The following is a 12,717-nucleotide window of genomic DNA, read 5'->3' as shown; positions in this document are numbered from 1 at the left end:
TCCTTGTGAAGACGCTATGAGGATTGTTGAATGGCAACATAGGATTTACACTACTATCAGCTGCTACTAGAGTTCCACCCATTTCAGAATAGCTTATTCCATCCTTCTTGCTGTCAAAAGTTAACTACCCCTAGATGATTTGAAAAAAGGGCAACGGTAAAATATATGACTTCTCTGTGAAATGTATGAAGTTGGAAGAGGTAGCAGTGAAGGGTCTACAAGGTCCATCCTGTGTGTGGATGAGAGAAGACATGATTGCATTCAGACCAGGTAGTCTCTCCATCCACTTTGCATCAAGTCATGGAAGGGTTAAGTATATTGCTTGCAAAATCTCTTGATCTTATTTCATGCTAAAATGTTATCATATCATATTCTATGAAATCCTTGTTGATGAGAAGTGTCTACTCTATCTTTGTAACATTAAAATATTTACAGAGTGTCCATGGACTGCATACTGTTCAATGAAATAGTCAATGAAAAGTTACGCCTATCTATCTGGTAGATAGGGCTTTTCCTTCCAGAACAAATCACAGAGATGATGGAAATAGCAAGTTATTTCTGGGATGGAAAATGTGAATTGTGACCAAGGTGATTAGAATGAATGTTCAGATACCCTCTTCTATAGAAATCACAGAATCTCAGGCCAAATGAGGTGAACTTTTGGAAAAAAAAACAAAAACAACAACAACAACTGAAAAAGAGTTGCCTTCCATATTGGCATTTCCCAAAGCCTCTGAAGAAGAAAATAACCTTAGAACCAAAGGTTAAAATTAAACTTTTTTTTTTTTACAAAACCTATTTACTTGGCTGCACCAGGTCATAGCTGTGGCACACAAGATCTTTAGTTTTGGCACATGAACTCTTAGTTGTGGCTTGTGGGATCAAGTTCCCTGACCAGGGATCCAACCTGGGCCCCTGCACTGGGAGCTTGGAGTCCAGCCACTCGACTACCAGGAAGTCCCACAGGGTTTGAACGTTTGAAGCTGTTTTTAAAAGCACATTCTAGCCTTTCAAAGATGTAGGTGCATGGCTGGGTTACCCACATTCCAAGCCTCATCTGGAAGATGAAGCCATGGCAGTACTGACCTGAGAGCATTCGTGTGAGGCTGTGTGAGCTCTAGCGTGACCTGAGAGCATGCGTGAGGCTGTGTGAGCTCTAGCGTGACCTGAGAGCATGCGTGTGAGGCTGTGTGAGCTCTAGCGTGACCTGAGAGCATGCGTGTGAGGCTGTGTGAGCTCTAGCGTGACCTGAGAGCATGCGTGTGAGGCTGTGTGAGCTCTAGCGTGACCTGAGAGCATGCGTGTGAGGCGGTGTGAGCTCTAAAGTGTGGGGGCCCCTGGCAGTTTCTGGCACATGGCGAAGGCTCAGCTCAGGTGGTGGTGGCCTTTGCTATTATACCCATCCCTCACATTATGCTTCTGTTCCGAATCTAGGATTTGGATTTGGAATCCACTGGAGACCAACACAGCAGTTCCACCAGGTGACTGCTTTGTCACAGTGGTAACCTGCAGCTTCCTAAAGGCAGGAGAAAGAACCCAGGGGGGAAGACTGCCAAAGATGGCCTTTTGATAGCTGAGAGAGATTTTCATTATTATTGAAAATGATGCTCCTTTATAAAAAAAAATCCAAACCTTGTGAGATTGAGTCTGAAATGTATTACTTTTCACTTTACTAATTTTGGACTGCAGCTAAACATTCTCTTTGTCAGCATCCCTTTAAAGAAAGCATTATTGGTAGATGTTATGCATGTGTTAGAGTTAGAAGCTGATGATCTCTGAATTCTTATGCATAAAAATGAGAAAGAATGTATGAGGTCCCGGGGAGACCTAAGTGGTCCACACCCCCAAAACTCCTAAACAGGCTCCTTTGCATGAGCACAGTGGTCCCTCTTCTCTCACATTTTGTTACCAGGGAGCGTTCTTTTTTTGGATAAATTTTGTAGGAAGCCAATTAAATATAGACACTGTTCCTCCCACTAAGCTTGAAGAAAGACACAACAGCCCTGCTTGGTTGATTTTATTTTCATTTTTTATTGAAAGCTTCATCAAAGAAAACAGAAGTTTAAACCTAACATCCACTGATCTACAGAAAGCTCAAGGAACAGGGAAAATGGTAGCTAATTTGACTGTGGTACAGATGAAAAAGTTAAAAATAAAACCAGAAACACTGTTCAATTACAGAATTTTCCATGACAGTCAAAGACAGCAGTACAAAATGCTCTTAAATAAAATTCAGAATTGAATGATGTTTCAGAAGTTCTATGACATCAGATATGGCCTGAAACAACAGTTTTAAAAGAAGCTGTGTCCCTTTTTCTCCCTTTTTAGAAACTGAGTATTTCATAGCAAGTACACTTTTACATATATATTTTTAAAATTAAGATTCCAATTACATTCTTCTTCTTTTTAAATAAATGGAAGCATTAATTCCCAGAATGGAGAAAAGTTTTTCAAGTATCTCTGTGAAATATTTTTCCTGTTTTAAAACACGGAATAACTCCTGTTTCACATATGAAGAAATAACCTAATTTGGGGAGGAGGACAGAGCATCTTTCTTAATAAAATTAGAGGGTTAACAATACAAAGCATAACACTGAAGTTACACTTTGGATATTATTTAAATTTGAAATAATTTTTTTTTTTTTTTTTTACAAAATCCAATGGAATTTCAAGGTCATTCAGCCTTAATGTGGTAACACAAAGTCAAAAAATTATAAAATGATGCAATTTTTTGGTCAAAGATTTAAGATGGGGATAAAAGTGCATATTTAACCAAGAGCTATTACTATATTCCCAAAACTCAGTTTTGAGTTGAGCTGTTCTACTGGTTCAAATTTCAATAGTGAACAAAATCAAAATAGCTTTAATTTGAGGAAAGCCAAATTCTTTGCTATACTTTTTCCATTTATGTTCTGCAAGCATAGAGCCAGCTTGCAATTGTTTGCAGTGGATGGGGAAGGGACATTATGGATATTAAAAACTCACAGTATGTAATGCACTGACATTCATTTTACCAATGACTTCAAAACTGCTTCAATAAATCGATCCTTAACAAGAAACAAAATAGATTTGAATTTTACTTCCAAATGTTTTTTGCTTTCCATTCTCAGGGTGAAATTCTAATAGAAGGAAAGAGAAGTCCTAATAGTTGGAAGGAGAAGGTAAACTAGGTGCACGAAAGTAAATGATTAGCCCTTCAAAACCTGGGAGTGACTGTATTTCTGCAGGACTGGGGCTTCAGGGCAGTCACTAACTGGAGGGAATACAATGGATTGAAAAGGTGGACCCAGTGGCCTAGTGGTTCTTCCAGCAGCTCCAAGACCCGCCTCACCCTGCTCCAGCTTTAGAACTGCCGCATAGACAGTGCTATTCTGAAATCATTATTTTCCCTCCCAGAAATAAAAAGACAGAAACAAGGAGAAGCTATCCATCTTTTTTTTTTTTTTTTTCTTTTTACGTGACAGTTAGCATATACGTTGGGGGTAAAAAACCAGAAATCACCAATCTGGGCTGAGCTTCCCTGCCTTACATCAAAAAAGATTGTTTGGGCCACTCAGGGATTTTGTTCTCAGCTTCTGTACTTTCCTGAACTCTCTGTATTCCACAAGGGACGGCCATGACCAAGAACACATGGATTAAGGGACCAACGTCATGTTTCAGAATATTTGGTAAGAAATGTTCAGTTTGAGTTAGACTCGGCTGCCTTCCAATGCCATGGTAGGTGTCATTTGCAAAACAAATGGATTCATTACTGGAATCTCATTATTAGTCTGTCACGGGAAGGGTGTCAACCCCATCAGTCCTTTAAATTGGAATGAGGGGCTGTCAGTCCCAGCGAGCTCAGAATTTTGAAACCTGCCAGTCATGTTTTTCAATTACATGGAAAACAAAATTTCATTCTTACTGTTTTACCGAGGACAAGGTAATAGAGATCAGGGTTCTATGACATGTTTAGATTTGACTATGAAGTGTGGTTCCTCCAATGTGCTACATGTCACTATATACCTATATAAATATCCTTTCATTTGATTTCATATCATATAAAAACATTTATCACTGAAACCCACTTAAAAATGTCTCCCTGCTTATCAGCTTGTCTTGCAGTGGTTCCTGCACTCAAGAATGAGACTGAATTGTCAAGTGTCTTTTCAGTCCTCTACTAAGGTTATCATCTGTCTAGACGGTCCACTGAAACTTTTCCTCAAGCAGAAAGAAGACTTCAAAGGTCCTAATAAGATCTCAGCTTTCATTAACTGGAATTTTAGGCCACTGTGAAAGACATAAGGGGTGTGTGTGTGTGTGTGTGTGTGTGTGTGTGTGTGTGCGTGCGTGCATGCTAAGTCACTTCAGTCGTGCTGACTCTGTGTGGCCCTATGGACTGTTGCCTACCGGGCTCCTCTGTCCATGAGATTCTCTAGGCAAGAATCCTGGAGTGGGTGGCTGTGCCCTCCTCCAGGGGATCTTCCTAACCCAGGGGTCAAACCTGTACCTCTTACGTCCACCTGCATTGGCAGGCAGGTTCTTTACCACTAGGGCTACCTGGGAAGCCCATATGTGTATAATAGACACCCCAATTATTCAAATAGAGTTAGAAAAACTAAGTACTTTTATTTTCTTATCCATAGATTAAAAATGATTATAAAAGTTTTTTCAAGCAGTTAATGGATTCTGTAGGTTCAGCGAACCTCCTGTTCTATCTAGCCTCCTGCTAGGGCTTTCCGTCTCTGATATAGGCGCTTTTAACATCATGTAGTTTTTCATTAAGAGGGGGTGGAAGTGTATCACATATGCTGTCAAATGCAGCAGATCTGTTAAGGTCACAGGAGAGCTGATTCAAGTGGTGAAGCATGGCACAACATTCGAGGGGTCGAAAATACCAGGGAAACAAACTAACCCTGACCAAACCCCAGCTGGGTCAAAGGTTTTATTATTGATAGAATAGCATGTAACTTGCAATATTTAAGATATGCCCATGTTGAAGGACAGTCTTCCACCCTGCAAGTGTTACCTATGGTGCCTGATGACTTCAGCAGATGTGGTCATGCTCTGAGGAGTTCCCAGTCACCATGCAGACTTCCTTAACAATACCTCCTCCTTATTAAAAGAATACCCGCTTCTCCACTGACCACGGAACCAGAGTTTGGAGGAAATAATGTTTATCCCATTTGGATTGTGGTTTTACTTTGCTTACTGACACTTAGGCTAAGTCTTAGCAATTGCAGATGAGAGGAAACATTGAAAATCTGAATCAGTGCTTGAAGTATAGTGAACCAGAATACTCTAAAAAATATTGTAGTCCTAAATTGGGTTAAGATCTCCATAATCTGTACTGTTGATTAAATTAGGATTCTGATGTCAGTGTATATTGAACACATGTTTTGGTTTGTTTTACTTTTCATACAATGTAATGCTGCCTACCTATTGATGTATTTATTTTTTTCCTGGGCTTGATTCTTAAAATTAATTTTTAGGTGATAAACTTTAGAGATGATATATGCAAATTTGAACATGTGCCACTTTTTCCTTCTTTTTGATTTAAAATAAGATACGTTATGGCATAATATAAAAAAAATCCAAACATAAAGCACAGATGGACACATAAAATGGCAAGTCATTTTCTTTTGCCTGAAGTGGCTTAAAAAATTGAGATTACTGAAATTTTATAATTGAAAAAAATGTTGCTGAATGTATAAATAAAGCAGTAGTTTTGAGTAGAAACAGGAAGTTACCTAGGCACATTCATCAGCCACATGGTAGCTACCTCTTAGCCTCATTGTTGATTGTGGAAATGAGACTTTCTTGGTATCACATTACGTTTTGATTTATTTTTTTGACAGAAGACAAAGGAAGTATGTTGATTTCATATTTAAATGAATTATGCCCAGGATAATCCTTATTTATACACAGAGTTCAGAGACTGAAGAAGAGAAACCAAAAGGACAGCTCCTATACAGGTTTGCTCATCCCCCTGTAACTCGGGGGCCCATTTTTCAAAGAGAAAATGCCATCCTTAACATACACGAGAAGCTGAAGAATGGAACAAAACAAAAGTTTAGTATTCTCTCTGAAGCATGGGAAACCATAGGGATGGCTGTGACCAGCTGGAATTTCTTTGTAGCACATGCTACACTGTGTTGGCTAAATTTTTGAATCTAGTTGGACCACAAAGATATGGAATCACTCTCTAGATAAGAACTTTCAATTCATGGCATTTTCAAATAAGAGAATTAGGTATATTTTAACACTAGACCTTTGTTTATAGATCAAACATAGTATAATGTTGATGAATTTTATGAGTCAAACTCATTATTCATGTTGACCTAATGGGAATATGATTTACCTTTTAATATGTTAGTTTTTCAATGCCTACCCTGTTTTCTTTTACAGTGCCTCTTCCTTCTGGACTAAGGTTCCTGTCACTTTGTGAAAAGAGTTTCAACTATTGATTCTAATAAGCCATTAGAAAGCCATTCTAGTGCATGGTTCAATTAACAGAGTTCCACTGTCTTTCATTTCAGGTAAAACTGTACAGGTTGAACATAGATTTTATGAGTCAAATATGCAGAAGTGTTTGGTAAGTTAACTTAATTCATTTCAGACAAAGTTTTGCATCATTCTCAATGTAACATATATCTCCTTTGGCTTTAAGAATCAATCAAATCTAATTATTTGGGTTCTTATTCATATAAGTCATATTTTTTGATTGTCAACTAGCATTAAAAGCTTACCTGAAGTCCACTAATAGAATCCTCAATCTTATTGTTCTTATGTGCCTCAGAGAGTTAAACTGAAATTAAAAAGTCTATCTTGTCTTTCTTCTGACGATACCAGGATATGAAAATCCAATGAAATGAGGCACACACACAAAAAAGATATCCCCTCCCCAAATGCAGAGTCAAGGTGGCTATTCATGGTAGATGATGACAAAGACTGAGGCAAGAAGACAAAATCTAGAGGTGCAGGAATTTAGAAGGAAGGCTATTGTTATACATACTGCACAAGGCCTTTTCAGGAGACCACTCACCACTCAACAGAGCATCACTGAGCTTTTTCAACAAGTGATCTTTCAGACCAGTTCAGGAAGTATCTTGAGTCCAAAATTCACATAATGAAATTTCAACCTGTTAAAGAAGTGTGTTAGCTCATTGGTGGCCATTGATACAGACTTTATGATTCAAGAGCACTAGGAAAGAACCAGAAAAGCACATGGAATTAAAGCCATTTGGCTCTATTGGTTGGAATCCAGAACTCTTGGTGCTAATATTGCTGACCACAGGAACAAGCTTCTACTATCCACAAATATACATTTAAAATAAAAACAATTTTTTTTTTTTTTTTGCAGTATGTAAAACACCAGTGGAAGGTAGTTTAAACAAACAAAGAACTGGTCCGGCCATGTAGGTCAAATAAAATTTTAAAAAAGAAAAGAGAAGAAAAGAAAAGCAACCTCTATCTTCTGGACTGCAACAGGGTGCCACTTCATCTTTGGTATAAAACAGGCCATCCATAGGCTGAATTTGATCACAACTAGGAAAGACTACAGAAATTGTCAACAATTTCTCTATCTATTGCTTTTTTTGTTGGTTTTTTTTTTGTGTTTTTTTTCTTTTTTGCACTTTTTGACAATAAGCTCCTATCTACTTAAGTTTTTTTTTTTTTTAATGCTCTTAAGCTAGATTTTGCAATGTGACAAGCAAAGCTGACTAAAAAGTTTGTAAAGCTCATAAAAAAGACTGCAGATAAAAAGCACTAATGATTTTGCTAGCAATCACGCTTTGGAAATTAAAAAAGTCTGCATTCTGCCCCCCAAACACGCATTATTTCTAATGCAGTTGTTTTTAAACCAACATTAATAACTTTACTTTAAAATGTTTTAGCCTTCTAGAACAATTCAACACTTAAGACAAAGTTCATGAGAAGTCCCAGCATTTCCCCAGTTCTTGCAGTTGCCATGGTTTCTTTTATCAGCAAATTTTCTTCAAATGAAGAAAAACATTTTCTTTAAAACTGTACAGTTTTTTTTCCACCCTAAAAACTCATAGTCTTAGACTTCTGTACCAGTGGAAACTGGTACAATATTTCAATTCTTTCTTGGTTTTAACAAGACGTTGACAGCTTGCCTCGAGAGCCTTTGACGTCCTTAAAATTAAGGCAATTAAGATTCAAGATAAACCTTACCTAAATATTTCTAAGAAAAAATAAAATAAAAAAAAACCCAACCCACTAGATTTAAACAAGAAGGGAAAAAGAAAGAGTAGCTTAATTACTGAGGAAGACAATTTGTTTCCATTTCTGCTTGCCCGCCTCTTGACATCAGATTTCCTGTTTAAAAAAAAAATCTATCTACACCTTCAGATAAATTCTGAATTCAAATGTTCTTCCACATGAATGTCAACCTTCCATGTTTTGCTTTATTTGTTTGTGGTAGTTGTTGTCCTCTTCTGGGATTGTTTTCTTTAATTAAAAAAATGATGCAAAAATAAACTGTCAGACCACATGAAGGAACCATTTGCACAGCACGTAAAAACATGTTGTTTTCATTGGGTAAAGTAGAAAATTAAAAAAACAAACAAAACAGCATTCCATCGACGCCTGTGCAAAACTGGAAGCCAACTTCTTGTTTAATGAAGTTTCTTCATTCAAGGCAGCGTTTCAGACGGACATTCTTCAGTCTTGTTTATGGTCTGTGAAAACAATGGAGGAGGTGTGGTCATTACACCAAAGCAATTTTGAAATCCCCTCGGTGACCTTTCCAGTGAGCACTCTTTAAAAGCTACTAAGGTCTCTCAATGTAAGAATCATCAAGGAAGTTGTCAAGACACAGTGGGCTTAGAAGCATGTCAAATTCTGCCACTTTCATACTGATATATATTTGCAGCTTGTTCATATTAAATATCTTGGCTAATAGATCAAGAATATCTCTTAATTGCAAAGTTTTAAATATACAAATATATCTAGACAGGTAATATTTCCTATGTTCATGGAATGTATTCTTCAATATTTGGCTTATGTTTTAGCTCCCCAAGAAATCCCTTGAGTAATTCTGTCCTTCCAGAACTCCCATAAGATCCATCACAAACTCAGTCAATAAATCTATGATTCCCTATTATATATCCAGGATACAGAAAACTTTTTTTTAATTGAAGTGTAGTTGATTTACAATGTAGTGTTAATTTCTGCTGTACAGCAAAGTGATTCAGTTATATATAAATGCACACATTTTAGAATATTCTTTCACATTATGGTTTATCATAGGATACTGAATACAGTTCTCTGTGCTATCCAGGAGGAACTTGCTGTGTATCCCAATCCCATAAATAAGAGCTTACATCAGCAGAAATGTATTGTGTGTTATCAAACAGAGCTTACCAAGTGTATCCACATGAGCCGAAGGCTAATTTTTGAAGACAGGTAAGAGAGCAGTGAAGCTTTGTTCACGCTCCAGTTTCTTCTCTTCTTCCTTGCTCTTCTATCTCAACAAGGTGTTAAAATCTTGAGAGGAGGGACTATATTTTGCTTCTGTGTTTTACTCTGCAGGAGTCTGGGAGACTGATGTGCACATCATAGGTGTTTAAATAGACAGATGCCACTTCTGTTACATGCCACTTTGCCAGCCCAGCCCACATGATACTTTTTCCTTCTGCCCCATCTGTATGGCAGGGCTGAGCTAACAGTGGGTTGATCTTTACTCTTATCTCTTCCACCCACAGATTAGAATTTGGTTCAAGAATTTCAGGGGTGTCTTTTACAAGTAAAGATTCTCCAACACTTTCTTTAAGTCCTGTTTCATGAAACCTCCTTCCCTCAGTGCTTCGTGGGTTCTTCTGATGCCCAGTTGCTTGCTTTCATGAAGAAAGCTCAGGGCTGCTGTGTAAAGGTATCCAGGTGTTCTGCCGCACAGGACACACTGATGCAGGAGAACCTCGGGGCTAATTCCAGCCCCGTCTGTTCCCCAAGCTGTGTACTCCAGAGCAGGGCTGCATTTGCCCTGAGCATGTGGCCCTTACTCAAATTCACAAAAAGCCCTCAACGATGTTTTGAACTAGGTGAGACTTAGCCTGGGATGCCCCAGAAGGTTTTCTTTTTCTAGTCTGACTCAGCTGTGGCTCTTAGAAACCTGCCTAACTTGTTCCTAGAATCATGTAAGGAAAGCAGTTTGTTGATAGATTATTTCCATTGTTAACCAGAGTTTAAGTCTCTAGAAATACATTTATTTTTCTGTGTTATGAAAGAAAGTGGCATTCCTTTTTAGAATGAACGCCATCAAAATGGTCAAAATAGCAGTAACAGTAAGGGAAATTTTAGTCATCGTCATTCTGGGAACCGTGGGAACCATGGAGTATATTTGATCTCTCTATATATACCTTTGCAAAGTATATCCTTATTCCATTTATTTCTAAAACTCTGTCTTGTTAATGGGAACCACATTTGGTGTGTCTGTTTGTGTTTGTTTTTAGGTCTGTTCTTTGTTCCCATTTCCATCTTCCACCCTGGTATTACTGTGCATTGAGCAGAAAATGCCTAAACGGCAAGAATCTGCATCAGACCTGTTCAGTGAATGCTTTCGGTCAATGGACTGCATGACACAGAACCCCTCATTGCAGGCGTGTCAGGTGGGCTAGTCTCCATGCATCCGTGTGTATGAGCGAGGCTGCAGCTACCTTCCTTCTTTGTTATTGGAGGATCATTGCTTTTAAATGTTATGTTAGTTTCTGCTGTACAAAAAAGTGAGTCAGCTGTATGTATACACATATCCCCTCCCTCCTGGGCTTCCCTCCCAGTACCTCCATCCCACCCCTCTACATCATCACAGAGCCCTGAGCTGAGGCCCCTGTGCTATACAGCAGCTTCTCACTAGCTATCTATTTTATACATTGCAGGGTGTATATATCATTGCTGCTCTCTCAATTCGTCTTACCCTCTCCTTCCTTTCCCCACAGTGTCCACAAATCCATTATCTTCATCTTCATCTCTATTTTTGCCCCACAAATAAGTTCATCAATACTGTTTTTCTAGATTCCATGCATGCATGCTAAATCACTTTAGTTGTGTCTGACTCTGTGCAACCCTACAGACTGTCGTCTGCCAGGGTTATCCTTTATCCATGGGATTCTTCAGGCAAGAAAACTGAACTGGGTTACCAAGCCCTCCTCCAGGGGAGTCTTCCTGACCCAGGGATCAAACCCGCATTTCCTGCATTAAAGGTAGATGCTTTACCATTGAGTCATGGGGAAGCCCCTCTAGATTCCATATATACACGTTCAGTTCAGTCCCTCAGTCATGTCTGACTCTTTGCAAACCCCATGGACTGCAGCACGCCAGGCCTCCCTGTCCATCACCAACTCTTGGAGTTTGCTTAAACTCATGTCCATCGAGTTAGTGATGCCATCCAATCATCTCATCCTCTGTTGTCCCCTTCTCCTGCCTTCAATCTTTCCCAGCATCAGGGTCTTTTCCAGTGAGTCAGTTCTTCACATCAGGTGGAACTTCAGCTTCAGCATCAGTTCTTCCAATGAATATTCAGGACTGACGTCCTTTAGGATTGACTGGTTTGATCTCCTTGCAGTCCAAGGGACTCTCAAGAGTCTTCTACATATACACGTTAATATATGATATCCTTTCCTTCCTGACTTATTTCACTCTGTATGACAGACTCTAGGTTCATCCACTCAGTACAACTGGCTCAATTTTGTTCCTCTTTATGATTAATATTCTCTTGTATATATGTATCATAATCCTCTTTATCCATGCATGGACATCTAGGTTGCTTCTGTATCTTGGCTATTGTAAATAGTGCTGCAATGAATATTGGGGGTGTGTGTATCTTTTTGAGTCATGGTTTTCTCTGGGTATACGCCCAGGAGTGGGATTGTTGGGTCATATTGGAGCTACTTTCAAGTTTTACAACCTTACACAAATGTTTCCAATAGCCCCCTCCCATCACTCGCTTCATCCTTCAAGTGGTCTTGTTGCTACATGAAAAGAAATGAGAAAAAATAAATAGTTGTCCTTTACATCTTCAAGGTGGCTTGCTGAAGTCTGAATGGAAGACTGTTTAATAGTCTATTGCTATTCAATAGAACTAAATTCACTCCTGGGCTTCCCTGGTGCCGGGAGCCAGTGTGAGGAATCCCGCCCGTGACAAGGTCATGAGGAAGGAAGCTGACATACGCAAGGCGTGCTCAGACTTCAGGGACCCCTCTGGAAATTCCTAAGCATGTACCCCAACAAAAATCTGCCGGCTTTTGTGCTCTGCTTTTCTGCTTTTCTGGTATTCTCTGGGAAAAAGTCAATTCAGGGTTTTAGTCTTCTGCATTTGAAAGGGATGTTTCAGTTAAACCCCTCTGATAGCTCTCTAGCCTGCCTAACAGGTTCCCCAGACCTCTTACAGCTTGTGAATTGCTTACAGCCCCCCAACCGCGAGAGGCACAAAGCTTACAGCTTGTGAATTGCTTACAGCCCCCAACCGCGAGAGACATCTTAAAGATACAGAGCCTTTTCTAAAGAGTTAAAAATTATATTGGTAGAGGGTTTTCACTGTTGATTCAAGGATTGCTGCCAGACCTCCTTATTCTTTATCTTTTAGGCACCTGGAAGGATGTTAATGTAAGCAGGATGTAGAAAAAGATACATAGTAGTTTTGATGTTAGCAACACTAGACTTTTGAGTTAATTGCTTCTCTTTTGCTGTAAATCACTGCACTCCCTCTACTTGTTA

Source organism: Capricornis sumatraensis, chromosome 10, assembly GCF_032405125.1.
Source record: "Capricornis sumatraensis isolate serow.1 chromosome 10, serow.2, whole genome shotgun sequence".
NCBI classification, from domain to species: domain Eukaryota; kingdom Metazoa; phylum Chordata; class Mammalia; order Artiodactyla; family Bovidae; genus Capricornis; species Capricornis sumatraensis.
Note: the sequence above shows the minus strand (reverse complement) of the source record.